This window comes from Varanus komodoensis, unplaced genomic scaffold, assembly GCF_004798865.1.
Source record: "Varanus komodoensis strain SLA01 unplaced genomic scaffold, ASM479886v1 scaffold88, whole genome shotgun sequence".
NCBI lineage: Eukaryota > Metazoa > Chordata > Lepidosauria > Squamata > Varanidae > Varanus > Varanus komodoensis.
The window spans coordinates 1,311,580-1,328,933 of record NW_025336576.1 but is presented as its reverse complement, the minus strand read 5'-3'; the positions used below and the strand labels follow the sequence as shown (position 1 = coordinate 1,328,933).

The window sequence follows — 17,354 nt, the reverse complement described above, 5'->3', positions numbered from 1 at the left end:
GCAGGGCTGGGGGTGCCGGGCGCCCGCCGCCCCGAGGCCCGGCGGAGCCGCGGAAACGCCCGCCCGGCGCCCTCTGTCGACCCGCGGCCAGCGCGCGGCCGCCCGGGGAAGGCTCGCCGCCAGCCTCGCATCTTGGGCGGCCTGCTGGGCGAGAGGCCGAGCTGCTCGGCCGTCCATCGGTGGGCCGCAGAGAAGGCCGTTCTCGGCTGGAGACCCCGGCGGTCTTGGCGCAGTGGCTGCAGCTGGCATTTGGAGGTGCCCTGGGCCTTCTCCCGGAACAGCTGCACCCCCGGCCGCACCAGTTCGGGGGCTGCCAGCCCACCGCTGTCCTGCAAGCGGTGGTCCAGGCAGATGGGCCATACTCTGACGGGCGTCCGCCCATATGTTGGCGGTGGGCTGGAGTAGAAGGGAGAAGAACAGCTTGGCACAAACATTGCTTATTTTGAGATGGTGCTAACTATTATTTTAGCCAACTGCACTGAATGCTTCATCTCTTGCTGCCCAACAAGCCCATTTCTTTGGACCTTGGTAAACAACTTGGTAACTGAATACATCTGTAATTTAAAAGGAGCTGCAGATTCGTGGACTGAACCAGCTCGCAGGACGACCGACTTGTCTAAATATAGCATCCATTTAGCTTTATTGGATGGTGTTGCTCTTCAGGGACGAAGCCAGCCAGGAAGGGTCCCTTGTGGTCCTTTGCGAGGGGAGGCGTGTAGCAAAGCACTCAGTCCCACCAGTTCCTCTGCTCCAAAGGCCAAGTCCTGACGCCTTTGAAGTGTGCTGGACTATCAGGCCGCATCCTCGTGGCATAAAAACCCCACCCCAACACGAGTCCACCGAAAGACCCCATGCTGCAGCATCCGAAGGGGAGGGAGGGTCCATCGGGGTGCCTCTGAGGAGCCCACAAGTGGGGCACAAGGCCCCTGCTTCTGCTATTTGGAGGAAGACTGCCTTTGGACATGGAGGTTCCACTCCAGTGCTGCCTGCTGGTCCAACCAGCAGAGGAGTCTGTTCCAGCCATCGCACTGGCCGTATAACTGCTGCAGACAGTCCAGAGCGCTTCCTCCACTTGCCTACGCAGAAGTGAGGCGAGCGGCAGTCCCCCGCTTTTTCCCCAGTGCCTGGGCAGGTCTCGCCTGACCCATGGCCACTGGCAGCCCATCCTCCGTGAACGTGACCAGATCTGCCCCAGCGATGCCGGCCCTCATGCGCGCTCTTCCTTGCAGGGGGAGTTCCCTACGGGGCATTGTGCCCGGGCTGTGCCTGGCCCTCTTGCCAGCTCAACCAACTCCCCTGGGTGAGCAAAATGGGAATGTGTTCCCTGTCCACTGTGAGGAACGCTCCTCCCCGCTTCCTGCCGCCCCCTCGCCAGGAGTGGCCAAATCTTCCTGGCAGGCGGCCCTCGGCTGCTCCCACTCCCAGCCTTCCGGGGGCAGTGCTGAACCAAACGGGTATGTGGGCTGCAGCACCTTCCCGGGATGCAATCACGCAGCCCCCCGCCCGCTGCCAGAGGCCTCCCAGGGCCGACCGTGTGGGCCCTGGCCTTTCCCTCCGAGGGCTGCGCTAGGAGCTGTGAGGCACAAGCGGGAAAGCGTCATGGCACCTGGGAAAGGCGCCGGAGGGAGGGCCGCTTTTTAGCCAAAGCACCGCCAGCAATGCCAGGGGACACAGTGATTCTCCTCCCAGTGCCTAGAGGGGGCGCAGGGCCCACCACCCAGATGGCGATGCCCTTTAAGCGGCTCCGCGCAGAGTTGCATCATTCGCTCCCTCCGTGTTGCTCCCACTGAGTGCTGAGCCCCTGGCGAAATGAATGCGTGACTCGGCCTGCGTGGAGCAGAACATCTGTCCTCGCTTGGAAGGGACGCTTCTCTCTTTCCGACAGGAGGAGCACTGCAAACCGGCAGCTCCCGAGGCTCCTTGCTCTGGTGTCTTGCTACCGAAAATCTGCATAATTGAACTTGGAATGGCAGCTCGCCCCACCTGCCCCCTGGAAGCGCTCCCCGTGGAGTGCAGGCCAGCTCCTGTGCGGTTCCTTCCTGCAGGATTTCCCTTGCATGCACCTGCCGCTTTCAAAACCACCCGGTCACCTCACCCCAGCCAGAGGTCCGAGGAAGGGCGCGAGACCAGTACCAGACAGCAACCGAATCGGGGCTGGGGGGATTCGGCAGCGCCACCGTCCTGGCTGCCGCCTGACATCCAGGGGATGCTGTTCCGAAATGGAAACGTCTTTTTGTGGAAGATTCTGACCACGGTGCCTGGAATTCCTCTGGAGAGGCCAGGCCAGGTGGGATGCAGCCCTGTCATTACTGTTGCGTTGCATGTATGTCTGCCTTTCTTCCACGTACGAGGAGCTTCCGGAGCTCATAAGCTTCCCCTCCTCTGCACTTTTATCCTTAGAACAACAACCCTGTGGAGTAGGTTCAGCTGGGAGGCCATGACTGGCACAGTCACCCAGTGGGACTGTGGGTGGGGACCTGGACCGCCACGGTCCCCCTCCAGCATTCTAACCACTGCGCCACGCTGTCTCACTAAACACGCCATGCGTGTCCCTTTTCCCTCCCATCGCTTTGGATGCCGCTGAGGCGGCTCCAGGCAGCTCGGTGGCTCCGTCCTGCGTCTGTGAGCCGCCCCAGCATATGGCTTGGCCAGTTGCCCCGAGGGCCAAAGCACCCCCTGCAGCCCAGCCAGGCACAGATTTGGCCCTGTGGCAGCTGGAAGGGAGCAAGGAACACACGGGGGGGGGGGGCATGGAGGCACCCAATGTGCTGCCTCCAGTTGGACCCCCCCCCAATTCCTGCTCCACACTGCCGCCGTGGCCGCCACCGGGAGCTCCAGGAAAGCAGCTGGGGGAGAAGCGTGAGGCCAGTTTCAGCCCACTCCCCCCCCCCTGACCCTGGTGCAAACGCTCCCAGCCCAGGAGGGATGTTCCAGCGAGGGATGCTGGCCCGGCTCTAGCCGCTCTTCCCCAGCTCGGTGCTGCCGTCTTCCCGCGCTGCCAGTGGCACATTACTGGGGGTGGGGGAGCTTTTCCAGAAGGGCCGTTGCCCTCCCTGCCCCAGAGCAAGACCTGGACAAGGCAGGAAGGGACCCTGCTGGAAGAGGGCAGCTGGAGCCAGCCCGCCACTGCCAGCGAGACCAGGAGGCTGCGGCAGCAAGGGAGAAGCGTGGGGAGGCCTGTCCCAGCTGGGCGCGTGCCCCCTGCTGTCGCACTTTCCCCCAAGCCAGAGGGCAACGAGGGCCCCTGCGCCTCTCAGGGCTGCCGAGGAGTGCGGCAGCATAGCCCCCAGGAGGAGGAGCTGGCCCTGAGGGGGCCAGCGGCTTCCCCAGTCCTGTGTCCACCTGCCAGCGTCATGCGAGTTCCTGGGAACGGAGGCCTCCGTGCTGGTGCTCCAGGCCTAGCCCTGGACATTGGACGTGGATGCAGCCACGTGAAGACGTCTGGGGCAGAGCTGGGCACTTGGCAAGCCGTCAGCAGCAGCACAGTGGCACCAGTCTTGTGCCGCGACAGGCGCTCGCTCGCTGCGGCCAGCTTGTGGCGAGCGAGGTTCCTTGAGCAAGAGCCCCGGATGTGTGGGGGCACCTCGGTGGCAGAGCCGGCAGCTCCCGGTGCGGGACGAGCTCTGCAGAGCGCCGTTGGATCAAGAGGCAGCCGAGCTGCTCCTTCTGCAAATGGCCTCCCCCCCCCCCACTCCCCACTGGCCTTGCCTGACGGGCAGCGGGGAACTGGAGCGGAAAGCACCTGAGGGGCACCCAGCTCAGCTGGGCCACTGGCTCCTCTCCAGGGACGAGCCAAGGGCCGGTTCTCGTGACGCCCTGGACGCGCTGGGAGCATTCAGCGTTCACAGCGGCCGCTCTGCTGGGCAACGGCCTGGCTTGGGCCCTGCCAGTGGGCGGCCTGTTCTGTCACGGCCCCTCAGCCGTGGGACTGTCTGTGCCACACCCTCCTGTCAAGGGCCCGGCTGTGCCTGACCCCATTTCGGACCCCGTTTGGGTAAAGTGCTGGTAGGAAGCACTTTCTCCAGAAGTCAGCATGTTTTTTAGCTGCTCTGGCAAGCGAGGACTGAAGTTCATCAGTTCACAGGGCTGCCTGATATCAGTCCAGAGCAGCAAAGCACTCCGGTTGTTCCTCCTTCACTGGCAAAGGAAGTAGTTACATGCACGTGGTTTCACTGAAAGAAAGCGTTTCTCTAGAACGCTCCTCTGGGGCAGGCAAGGTGGGGCTGGCCATGAGGTCACAGGATGCCGCTGATGAGTCAGTGGCTGAAAGGGAAACTCAGGTCCTGGCAGCACCATCTAAACCCTCCCACACAGAAGGATCCGTCATGAAGCGCCCGCCCCAGCGCACTTGCCAAACTGCACCAATGCATATTAATAGGGTGAAAGAATCTGACCAGTAGGCCAGCTGGCTTGTTCAAAAAAAAAAAAATCCATCTTTATTTTGTGAATTGCTAGGCATGTTTCATTGCATCATTGTCTCATTGATGGAAGCGGGTTTTTAAATCAGTTTTATGATCATTCATACCAGTTCTTATTTGAAATTGTACCTGACCCCCCCAATCCACAAACCTTATGGGATCCACATGAAAACTAGCCTGCTGCAGAATCCACAGGCATTCCTAGGCACATGCTTTGGATGTTGGCATTTAGTCCTGACATATATAAAACTAGTACATTCTCATGAAAGCAGTTTTGCTCTAGTCGAGTCAAACAGAATTATTTGTGGCAATGCAATGAACCCAGATTCATCTTGCATGGGAGCAATTCCACTTAGAGCACCTTTTAAATAGATGTTTAATAATTGGTTAAACCTTTAGATAAAGTCAATTCATCCGTGAAAATACCTATTTTGGAAAGCATTTTTAAAAGCACCATAACTTCCTTTCCCCAGCAACAGACAAGTGTGCGCTTGGATCAGATGTGATCCGACCAAAAATCCATGTGTTATAAAACAAAGGGGCGTGCTGTTCCCACTGTCACAGCTGCCTTTGATTAAAGACCCATTCAAAACCAAAATTCTGATCTTACGTAAGTTATTACCACACACAAACGCTTAAAAAAAAAAAGCAGAAGCTTCAGAGTGGCACTTCCCCAACCAGAACCTGGATGGAGAGGCAGAAATCACCTGACCCAGAATCCAGCGGGCAGAGCGCCTGGCCTGCCGCCCACTTGCCGCTGACACAGAGGTGCTGCGCCAGCCCCTTTGCACAGGCTGCCTGTCTCCCTGAATTCTGCACTCATGTTTCTTTTGCCCCAAATCAGCCTTGCCAACCTGGCATCATCCCAATGACTGCACTGCCATTGGCCATGCTGGCTGGGAATGATGGGTATTGCAGTCCAACACAGCTGGGGAAGGCTGTCCTAGATACTCCGCTGTGAGGAGCTGGTTCCAGCTGGGCACATGCATTGAGTCATCATTTTCAGAGAGCCAGAGGTGGTTTGAAAGCAGACCACACATCTGGCAAATTTGGGGCAGGGTCTGGGTGTGTACACACCTGTGCGTGCATGCATTTGTGTTTCAGGAAACAGAAACAAGGCTGAGCAAAGGTTACTGCCGAACAAAAGAAGGGGGTGCAGCTCGGAAGAATTGCCTCTCCCCTTAAAAACTCCTTTCTGCTTCCAGCTGGTTATTTAGCAGTTCCTCCTCGAGTTCAATGAACCCCACGTAGCCTCATCTGCCTTTCAGCACCATCTGCCTCTGCTTTTCCAAACCAGGTGCCCTTCTATGGTTTTGGACTTCAAGTCCAGCCGGTCCCAGCCAGCATGACCAATGCTGAGGAATGCTGGGCATTGTGATCCGGAGGGCACCTGCTTGGGGAAGGCTGACAGCGCTTCTTGATGCACCCCGAGCTATGCCGACAAACAGGTCCCCGTGTTGTTCACTGCATTTCTCTTCCAGTGGTTTCCCCTCAGGCTGGGGAGGCACTAAAGTCCATGGCATCAAAAGAAAACAAAAAGGCTTCAGGTGTTGTTCTACCTAACTAACTGAAATTTTACCGTGAAAGAATTTAACTCAGGCCATCCCAAACTTTTCAAAAACGTAAACGCTACAGCCAGTGAGAAGTGCAAAGCATTTTGCATCAGTGGCCAGCTTAGGGTACCAAAATGAGAGTTTCCCAAGCCTGTGGCTGTAAAAGGACAGAGATGCCGCTCTTCAACTGAAGGGGAACGACCTGTTTGCTCCAGGAAACTGGCAATTACATACCTAAAGCCGGGCGCATTCCCTTGCAGATGTCCTATTTTGCATATGGATGGAAAAAGCCGGGGGCCAGCCGAGTCTCTCCCCCTCCGGAAAAGAGGCGGAGGGGTGAGTCTCGCCGAGCCGAGGGGAAGCGGCCCTTACCTGGCAGAACGCCTCCCGCTCCTGGGCTCCCTCGCCTTGTCCGGCCATCTCCCCGGGCGTTGGCAGCAGCGCAGCCGGTGAGTCGCGGCGCAGCACTTTCCCCTTTATAGACCTGCTCGGGAGGAAGGACGGCGCGAGTGTTGCAAGCGCTCCAGCCGCGTCTCCCCTGCGCAGCGTCGAGGCTGAGGTCACCCGCGGTGCTGGGGGGGGGGGGGGATGCGCTGGCGGCAGATTAACCCGGGTGCGGCGCGGGGGGGCGCGCATCCTTTGCTGGGAAAGGAGGGGCTGGAGGGGCGCGCACCCTTTGCTGGGAAAGGAGGGGCTGAGCTGGAAGCGCAGCTGTTCCAAGGAAGGCAGCTTCCTCGGGGCAGGGTGGCCTCTTCTGCACTGCCAGAAGGGAGGACTGCTCCGTACCCAAGGCACACGTTTACAGATGGTGGTTGTGATTTAAAGAGAAACCGAGGACTGATCCCCTACCCTGGATGGGGGTGACCCGGCGGCCTATGAGCCTGACTCGGTCAGCGGCTGATGCGCAGCTACTCGGAGCACTTTCTGCAGGGGGAGTCTGACTTTAGGCCAGATCGGGACTGTGCTGGCTTTGAAACAGAAGGTGCCTCCGAAGCAGCTGCCCTTTGTGCCTTGCCTGCGGGAAGCCCGCCTCTGGCACCCACCAGGTGGCCCGGGGTTCGTGGCTTGGCTGCCGGGCCATAAACCTGGGAGGGGCTCCAGCCCCGCTTGCCTGAGCGGCAGGCTCTGGGCACATGCGGTGTGGCCTTGCTGCCGGCGCCCCCTCCCCCCGGCTGTGAGAACAGCTCAAGGGGGGCTCAGCAGAACCACCGCCGGGCAGAGATGGCCATGCAGGCCAGAGGACTCGTGCCCGGGCTGGAGAGAGGGCAGCTTCCTGCCACCCGCCCTCCCGCTGCTGCTGGGGTGCAGAGGGAAGGGCGAGCCCCCTCCCAGCCCGGCACCCCCTTTAAAATGACTCCTCCTCTACATTTAGGCTGCTGCCAACGGAGGCTTCTGAAAAGCGGCGCAGCCGTGCAGTGGGAGAGCACACATGGGAGCGGCTCCCCATGTCCTCCCCTTTCTGCAGCCAGCCGCCACTTCAGGGCCGGCCCTGCCCAAGGGAGGCCAAGTGAGGCGGTGCTCGGGCAGCGGGCACGGTGTGCTCAGGGGGTGGCCGCCCCCTCTGCCGGGGGCCAGCGCTGAGCCTCCCTGCCTCATGCCAGGCGGCATGCCCCGCCGAGGGGGGGCAGCCCCGTCCCGGGGCCAGCGGCTGCTTTCGGTGGGCGGAGGGGAGAGCTGAGGCACCGTCGTGCCCGGGGGCAGCAAGCGACTCTGAGCGGACCCCCTGCGGCACCACCGTGCCGAAGCCCGAGGGCAGCGCGGAAGGGCCAGGCTGAGCAAGGCCAGCCTGCTGGCGCTGGCGCTGGCGTGCGCATAGGCGGGCGAGGGTCCCCCTCTGCCCACCTGCCGGCATCGCGCATGCTTCAGACTAAGTGCAGGCGTGAGAAAAATACCGAACGTGTGCATGCCCCTGCACCCGTTTGTGTGGTTTATTTATTTATTTAGGAAACTTCTATGCCGCCCCATTCGCCGAAGCCTCGGGGCGGCTCACAAACATAAATCAACTTCCTTAAAATAATATAAATTAACAGTATAAATTTGTGGGTTGTGGTTGTGGTTGCGGGGGGGGGGGGCTTGGGCCCTGAGCCCCATGCCTGCCGTGGGGGGGGGGGGCAGCACCTGGCTGGGCACAGCCCTTCGCGTGCTTGCCTGGGCCCAGCTCTGCCTTCAAGCTACACAAAGCCAGCCTGCCAGACTCACTTAGTCTTGCCAGAGCTTCCTGGGCACTCGCCGCCTGAGGTCCCCATATTGACATTTCCCAGCGCCTTTGTTCTGAACCGGATCTGAACCGGAACGCCTTTGGCTGCACCTGCGGCCCAAGCAGGCACCCCGCCAGAAGGCCCGAGGGACTGGCCGCTCAGCCAGGGCGCTTGGGGGGCAGCTTTCCATCCACTTCTGCTTCCAGCTCCTTGGCATGTTTTTTTCCAGGAGCGTTCTTTCTCTGCTTTGTATGTGCTCTGTTGCATAAGCTATTTATTTATTATTTATTTTATTTATTTATCGATTTATACCCTGCCTTTTTCCTACCAAGGGCTCAAGGCAGCTTACCTCATTCTCCTCCTCCATCTTATCCTCACAACAACCACCCTGTGAGGAAGGCTGGGCAGAGAGTCTGTGACTGGTCCAAAGCCACCCAGTGGGCTCCATGGCCGAGCGGGGACTCGAACCCAGGTCGCCCAAGTCCCAGCCCCGTGCTCTTCATCACCGGCCACTCTGGCTCTGGGTGGAGAGTAGAACATGCAGGGACTTTATGCCACCATTTCCAAATAATACTGGGCTTTGCTCAATCCGAGGCATTTTTGGAAAGGGGCAGAAATGGCTGCAAAAAACAGGAGAGGCCTGGAGGAGGAGGAGGAGGAGGAGGAGGAGGAGGAGGAGGAGGATCCTGTGCCTGAGTGCGCAACCAGGAGTGCCAGCCAGTTTCTGTAGGGGCCACAAGAGGTGGTCGGCTGCCACGACCAGGTGGAGAAGGCTGGTGGCTGCTGGCCAGAGCAGCGGAAGGGCCCCCCTCTCTCCCTCTGCAGGTGGTCTGCCGGGGAGCATCGCTGCCACGCGCTGCCTGTGAGCTGGAGACGAGGGGCAGGCCGGCCGGCTGGCCGGCCGGACCTCTGGCCGGTCCATCAGGGCTGACTGCGTGCTCATATGGCCATGAACCCAGCCTAAGAGAAGCCAGCAGCCGGCAGCTGCAAAGCTCAGTGTGCGACCCGAGGCCAGTCATGCACTCTCAGCCCAGCCTACCTCACAGGGTTGTTGTGAAGATAAAATGGAGACGAGGTGGATTATGTCAGCCACCCCAGTTCCTTGCAGGAAAAAGGAGCCATGTAACCCTGAAGTTGAATCCTTCTAGAGCATGTCATTCTAAAGACAGTCTAAAATTGGCAGAAACCAGTCTTAGTACTGATGGAACTTGCAGGAGTGCTTCAGTAAGCTCTGTGTGCAACTGTTCACAGTAAGAATAAGCAACATGCTGTGTCAGGAAGGGCAGCTTTGCTCCATGTGGCCTGTGCATCGGGGCCCAGAGGCAATGCGCAGAGCCATTGCCAGAGCCACGCCGTCCACCCATGCAGCTGGGAACCCCCGCTCAGCCGGCAGCAGCTCTGAAGGGCCCTCGGCAGAGCGACATGCTCCCCTCCTGGCTGCCCGTCGCTGGGGGCTGAGTCTGCTGAAGCTCCCCGGCGCAGCAGCTGGCTCTCAGGTACTGGGCTGCGGACAGCGGTCCCCTCCAGGCCCCTGGAGAGCTGCTGCTGACCTGGAGCAGGCTGGCTCGGCAGCCGAGGGGCCCTCCTTCCCCAGCCGGCCTGCCCTCCAGAGCACTGGCAGCGGCAGCCGCCTTGTAGCTGCACGGATGAGCAACCAGCAGTTGCTTCCTTCTCCTGCCTCAGCTTGGAACAAACACGCTTTTCCATGGCGGGGCAGCTTTCTGGCAACAAGGCAACCCAAACCACACCATGAACTTTGCTCTTCACAGGATCGGGCGCTTCTGCAGCTGCAAAGACTGGAAACCTACTTGCAAAACCCTTTTCCTTATATGAATTTGTGCATTTTTATAATCATATTTTTTCCTTTGAGAATGGAACGTATGCAGGGCAGGGCAGGGCAGGGGAGATACCAGTCCTACAGGGTCTGCTTGGTTTGTTAACCGAATGCCAAGGTCCACCATCTGCAGCTGCTGATAAGAAGTGTGCGTACAGATCTGCTTCTGCTTTACTACTGATGTGAGTTTCCAGCCATCTCACTCAGACTGTGGGAGAAATATCCACAACCTCAGATATGCAGATGATACCACTCTATTGGCAGAAAGTGAAGAGGAACGAAAGAGCCTCTTGATGCAGGTGAAGGAGGAGAGCGCAAAAGTTGGCTTGAAACTCAGCCTTAAGAAAACTAAGCTCATGGCATCCGGTCCTCTCACTTCCTGGCAAATAGATGGGGAAGAAATGGAGGTAGTGACAGATTTTATTTTCCTGGGCTCCAAGATCACCGCAGACAGGGACTGCAGCCAAGAAATTAAAAGACGCTCCTGGGGAGGAAAGCTATGGCAAATCTAGACAGCATACTAAAAAGCAGAGATATCATGCTGCCGACAAAAGTGCGTATAGTCAAGGCTATGGTTTTCCCAGTTGCAATGCATGGCTGTGAAAGCTGGACCATAAGGAAGGCTGAGCGCTGAAGGACTGAGGCCTTTGAATTGTGGTGCTGGAGGAGACTCCTGCGAGTCCTTTGGACCGCAAGGCGATCAAACCAGTCAGTCCTAGAGGAGATCAACCCTGACTGCTCTTTAGAAGGCCAGATGCTGAAGATGAAACTCAAGTACTTTGGCCACCTAATGAGAAGAAAGGACTCCCTGGAGAAGAGCCCGATGCCGGGAACAATGGATGGCGAAAGAAGGAGGGGGCGGCAGAGGATGAGGTGGCTGGATGGAGCCACTGGGGCAGTGGGTGTGAGCTTGAGTGGACTCCGGGGGAAGGTGGAGGGCGGGAAGGCCTGGAGGAGTGTTGTCCATCATGGGTCAGGCATGACTTTGCCATGGAACAACAACGGCATTTGGACCTAACTGTGCAAATCTGACACCCTTTTGACCGCCTTGCGCTGCTCCCCAGCCTGCCTGCTCCCTGACCAGAGGGAGACGTCCTGAGCCATCCGTCTGGCGCTGTTTTACTTGCTGCGTGCTCCTTTCTGCACCGGCCAACATGTATTCACTCGCACGGCTCGGGCACACGCTTCACCGAGCCTGGCTCTGCCCACCGAGCTGCTCATCAGCGCGTGGCAGCCGCGGGGGGGGGGGGAGCAGCCACGTGTGCGTGTGCGTGGCTCATTAAGTAGGTGCCCTTAAAAGCACATAATCAGCTCTGGATCTCATGTGACCGGCTGTGCATCTGCTCAGGCAGGGCCTTCCTCAGCAGTGAAGCAGAAAGGCTGTGGGGGGCAGGATGGTGAGGGGGCACACACAGTGCCCCCCAGGAAAGATGCGGCGGCTGGATCTCCCTGGCTGTGGCCCGGCCCTTGTCTCTTTCTCTTGCATTCACTCTGCCACGTACGTGACGCGAGGCACACAGCCCGGGAGATCTCCTGTCTTGTGCGCATGGAAAGAGTGGCGAGAAGAAAGAGGGTCAGCGCAGGGTGGCGGGGCAGCGACGTGCTGTTAATTCTGCCGAGCAGAGACCGCACCACTGCCAACGGCAGCGCAGAACATCAGTCCTCGTCCCAAAATGACCTCCTTCAGAGCCAGCGGCTGCTGGAGAGGCCTCATCTCTGCCCCACGAGATCAGCGGCTGGCACTCGCTCGTGGGGCGTGCACGTCCTGGGCTTGGTGGGTCCCGTGTGGGGCATTGTGGGGCACCCCCAAGCGCCGATGCCCAGTCTGCCTAGTGCACCGCTGCCCTGTGTGCTTGCGAAGGCACCACTGGCAACAGCCGCCAAGCGCCAGACCTGGCTAGAAAGGTGGGATGGGGGCGCCATCCTGGGGGGCCAGGCAACCGGAGTTTTAGTCCTCCCCATGCCATGCCCGCCACTCACTCTCAGCCTCGCCTGCTGCACAGGGTGATGGTTGTGAGGATGAAATGGATGGCGGAGGGCTTCATAGGCAACCTTGCGTTCCTTGCAAGAGGGCAAACCCAGGATCTGGGCACAATCAAATAACAATGCAAAGCCCGCGGGGCCGGCACAGATTGCCCACAGAATTTGGGCTCCAGCTGTGTCATAAATGCCAAGCAAGAATGAAAAATGCACGAAAACCAGGCCATGCCAGCGGGTGAGCACCCGCGTGTACAGCACCCGCAGGCACGTCGCCTTTGCTCAGCCCTACGGCGCATCCCAAAAACCCGGCGCACACGCTGCAGGCCAGATGAGCTGAGAAAGTGCTCCAAGTGCGAATCTCGGGTGCAGCAACCCTCGTAACCTGAAGGGGATTTTTAGGAGTTTTGAAGATGGAAGAGAAGGGAGCAGGCTTCGGGGATGCAGACAGGATGGATGCAGCTGCCTTGGAGGCACTAAAGCTCTTTCTCCTAGGTGAGCTGGAGGCCAGCGGGAGGAAAGGTGCCTTTCCCCGGCTCTTTAAGAGACCGTTCGAGTGCATGCAGGGCGCGGCCAGCAGGTGCCGCCCCCTGCCCAGGGCCTGCCCAGCCCAGTCGCGCTCACCATTTAGGGTGCCGCCTGTGTGGGGTCAGACAGAAAAGATGCGGGGCGTGTGGGACCTCTTTCACGCTTACCATGCAGGGGATGGCTGTGCTGAGGATATGCAGCTGCCCCTCAAGGGATCCCTGGGGTGGATCGCAGGGTTTCGGAGAGGGTGGATTTGACCTGGTCCTGAATGGTGCAACACTCCCTCTTAGGGATAAGGTCCGCAGCTTAGGTGTACTCCTCGACCCGGAGCTTTCTTTGGAAGCTCAGGTGACAGCGGTAGCGAGGAACGCCTTCCTTCAGCTTCGGCTGATTAATCAGCTGCGCCCCTACCTGGAATACGACTGCCTGGCGACAGTGACACACGCGCTGGTGACTTCCCGCCTAGACTTCTGTAACGCGCTTTACGTGGGGCTTCCCCTGAAGACAGTCCGAACACTTCAATTGGTGCAAAATAGAGCTGCCAGGTTGCTGACGGGGACGGGGCGTTATGCTCACATGACTCCAGTCCTCCATCAGCTTCACTGGCTTCCCATTGAAGCCCGGGCCCAATTCAAGGTGTTGATTATGACCTACAAAGCCCTAAACGGCTTGGGTCCTGGCTACCTGAATGAGCGCTTACGTCCGTATATGCCCGACCGCCCTTTGAGATCTGCGGGAGAGTCCCTTCTCCGGGAACCCTCCATGAAAGAAATTAGGAGAGTAAGTACCCGGAGGAGGGCTTTCTCTGCGGTGGCGCCCAACCTATGGAATTCACTCCCCAAAGAGGTCCGCCTGGCACCGTCGTTACTGGTTTTTCGGCGCCAGGTAAAGACCTTTTTATTTAAACATCATTTCAATTGTTAAAACATATGATCTGGCCTGGACAACTTCTTCTTCCTTCTCTTTCTCCTCCTATATTTTTATTTTATACTGATAATTTTAATTTTGTATTTGTAAATCAATGTATTTTTTGTATTGTTATATTTAATGGTAATTTATTATGTACTATTGTATTTCAATGTATTTTATCATGTTGTAAGCCGCCCCGAGGTTTCGGCAAGGGGCGGCATAGAAATGTTATAATAATAATAATAATAATAATAAAGGAAACCCAGGGGCAAGCAAAGATCTGCTCGGAAATGTTAGCGCTCCAAACCCGATGCATCTTTTCTGTGACATCCCATCCCCAGGAGAGGATGCAAGAGCACATGGTCATTTTGGGACAAGGCTGACCCCAGGGGAAAGGGAGGGGGAGAAGCACTGCAGCGGGACTAAGCCCAGCACTGCACCGAGCACCTGGCCTGCGTAGTCCCGCAGGGACTGGGTGCCTGCAAGACACGGCGGCCTGTTCAGGCGGAGAGGTGCACCGACGATCTAAAATGCTGTACCAGCAGCCCCAGACGCGGGGAGGCCTTCTCGCCATCTCCCTCCCTCTCTCTCTCCCTCCCCCCGCTGCCCTTTGCCTCTTTACCCCATGCCTGCTAAGCAGGGTTTTCATGCATCAGCTTCTGTACTCATACAATCTTGTCAGTATCACAGGATTCCGCTGAAAAGTCTGCAAACATCCAAGGGGTGGATTCTTCTGGACTAGCAACAGAAGAGATCAGGTCACATTGTCCATTTTGCAGGGTTTTGCTTCTCAGGGGCAACGGATGTATTTGGAGGCAATGCTCTGCTATGTGTGGAGGCAGAGAAAAACGGCTGCAGAGCACTGTTGGGAACTGGAATCAGCGCTGCTTGGTGCGAGTTGGTGCTGAGCACAGGAAGCTTCTGCTTAATCCGCTTAAGGCGTGGATAATAAGCGTGCACTTGAACATGTGCAGAATATATCTCTCGTCACTGAGTAACCACAGCAGCTGTGGAAACATCTTGGGTTCAGAGATGTGGCCTGCAAGTAAGAGCAAGGGTTCCAGGTAGTTGCAAGCCCCAGCACCTATCTGTTTAGAAATTTGAGAATCAGATCATAGCGTAAGCCTGGGTGGGAAGCAGCGAGAAGAAACTGGAAGCATGTCAGAAATGCGGTGACCAGGTGTGGGTCAGGAAATGCAGGACGGTGGCATCGGAGGCAAGCGTGTAACACAGCAGTGGCATGCACAGTCGCACCTGCAGGATGCCGTGAAGGCTGGCGCCGCGGGTTCCTTCAAAGGGACACGTTCCGGAGAAGGCTCCCGGCAGCTGCCGTCCAGGCAGCTCTGCGCCGGCCCCGCTTGCACGCGTCCTGCCGGCGAGCTTCGCAGGTGCGGCGGCTGCTTGGCCCCTGCGTTCGACGGACCCTCGCCTGGCCAGATGCTCTCTGCTTCTCGCATTAAGAAAACCCCAGGAAGTGTAATGGGAAGCAGGAGGGGGCAGAGCAAGGCGTCAGACTGGCCCGCACGGCTGCGCCTCCTGCAGTGCTCAGAGCAGGACTTCCAGCGGCTCTCCCACTGAGTCCTGCTGGGGCTGACGGGCCGGAAGCCACTGGGCCACGGATGGTCGAAGGGGGCTGGAGCTTCCCGCTAGGGGCTGCGTGGCAGGGGACAGCAGCAGGCGCCCGCCTCCAAGGTAGCCTGCAAGCCCTTTCCAGGGTCAGGGAGAGAAAGCTGGAGGGCTCTGGCCCCGCTGAGCCGGGTCCAAAGGCGGCTCACCGGCACTCGGCTCGCAGGGGCAGGATGGCCGAGCACGTCCAGGCCCTTGCGGAACGCCTCTCCTCGCGTATGTAATGATTATTGCGTGCCATAAACACACAGGTCCCACGGGGCGTGGGAGAAGGCCTCCTTGGTTTTGTTTGAGGGCAAGTGCGCCTTTGTTGCAATGGAGGCGTCAGGAAGAAGGGGGATTCACAGAGTTCCCCCAGCTCCATCCCCCAAACAGCCCGATTCCCCCACGGGCATTGCTGCTGACACTGCCCCCTCACCCGAACCATCCGCCAGTGGCCCCGTGAATCCCCACTCCCAGCCCAAGGCAGCCTGCAAAACACTGCTCGGTTTGCAGCCGAGGTCCGTCCCTGCGTCTCCTCACGCCCACCCCAATCGCAAGGCTGGCTTGCCCACGGAGGGCCTGCGCAGCCCTCGCTCAGCTGCCTCTCATCCTCAAATGCTCAGAACCCTCTCCCGTGGTGTGTTTTGCACAATTACAGCACAATTTGCATAACCAGCCCATTTGCACAACATGCAAATAAGATGGCCTGGCTTTCAGGAACAGGGGTGAGGCAACCCTCTGCTGAAGATGCCAGTCCACGCCTCGCAGCTTGCTCAGACGGATCACAAGAGCCCCCACGAGGGGCCGCACCCACCCCAGCCACCCTTCCGTGACCCCAGCGGTGCTGGCCACGCGGTCACTCGGCCGCACCGGGCCCCAGTGGGCGGCAGTCCCCAGCGAAGGAAGAGGAGCCGCTCTGGCTGTGTTGGGTGGCTTGCTCTTCCCTTCTGCTTGGCTCTAAACTCAGTAACTTGGGCATTTTGGGGTGAAGTAATAACAGTCTTTCCTGTTTTCTTCTCCCGCACTTGAGCAATTTTTCTCATGTCCAAAGCGGGGGGACGAGCGAGGGCCACTGCAGGCATTCCCTGGGCAACCGAGTGGGCCGCTCTCTCTCATGGCCTCTGCTACACGCTGTGGGGCCAGACCCATTTACCTCGAATGGGTCAGTATTCGACACTAGGGATTGCCAGGGGAGCCATCCAAATCAGACCTACAGCAGGAAAGGAAGGGCTAACCCTTCAGCTCCCCATCCCATGGTAGAGTCCTGATCTGGATCAGACTGGAGTTAAAGAGGATAGGAGCAGAGCGGAGCACGGCCGCTGGCTCCCAGTAAGCCTCGGTGTCTGGCTCGGCCTTGAGGCTCAGGGGAAGCTGAGTGCTTCCGCCTTCTCTCTCAAATCCCTTCCCCCTTCCCCATCTTCTCCGGGCTACAGGCCTTTCTCTTCCTTGCCCTGCCTCTTGTTCCTGCCATAGCCAAAGAAGGTCCTGGTGCTATTTTCAGCATGCAAGTCACACATTCAAGGCAGCAGGTTCCACTTTGGAGAGAGAACGTTATCATCAAGGCAAGGAAGGCTTTCTTGGACAGTCCTTTTTTTAGCCAAGCCAGGCTTCTGGCAGATGTTGGCACAGCCAAACCCCTGTGTTCTTTCAAGAGTACATCTCTGAAAGTTTTACCAGCTGTTTCCTGGAAGCACTGTCCTTGTTTGCAGAAGATCAGGGACCGTTCCTGGTGGCTCTGTCCAAAAGCTTCCTCAGATGAGTGGATTTCTGTGCAGGAGTTTCTGTGCCTTAGATGGAATCTTTCTCCCCTCCCTGTGCTGCTAAATCCATTCCTTCGTAACCCTGGGCACTCCTTTGGCTTAAAGCTAAGGCTTGGCATTGTCCTGATCAGTCTGCCCTGAGCAGAAACCCACCTGCTCCCCAGCATGTCCCGCTTCCAAAATAACCCCAAGCAAGAAAAGATCAGTTCCCCCCATTTCCAGACAAGCGTCCAGCCCATCAGTCTGCTAGGTGGCATGTGCGCATGTGCGCGCGCAAAGTGCGGTTCACCCTCGTTCCAGTGGAGGACCATCACACCGCACTTGAGTCAACCCTGCCCCCTCCGTGGGGAGGCACCGCAGGGCAGGAGAGGCAAAGGCAGGCAGCTCAGGGGCTGGTGCGTCAGTGGCGGCTCCAGGGTGGGACTCGGAAGCATCTGCAGAGGCTGCTGTGCTCCCTTCAGGCCCCCTCAGTGCAGAGAACATGGCACCAACCGGAAAGGCACCGGGCTGCCAACGCTTCAGCGTGTGCAAATGCACTCGCTTTCCCGGCCCCTCACTGGGCATGTGAA

At 58.4% G+C, this 17,354-nt stretch overlaps 1 protein-coding gene across 1 annotated transcript in view; it reads right to left on the bottom strand.

The window, feature by feature from the left end:
- LOC123016795 (hexokinase-2) overlaps window positions 1–6,384 on the bottom strand; it is a 36,550-nt gene extending 30,166 nt beyond the window's left edge. The window contains exon 1 of the mRNA XM_044417406.1: window positions 6,344–6,384. The gene's annotated coding sequence lies outside the window, so the exon portion shown is untranslated. The remainder of the gene's footprint in view (window positions 1–6,343) is intronic.
- Between the last annotated feature and the right edge of the window lie 10,970 nt (window positions 6,385–17,354).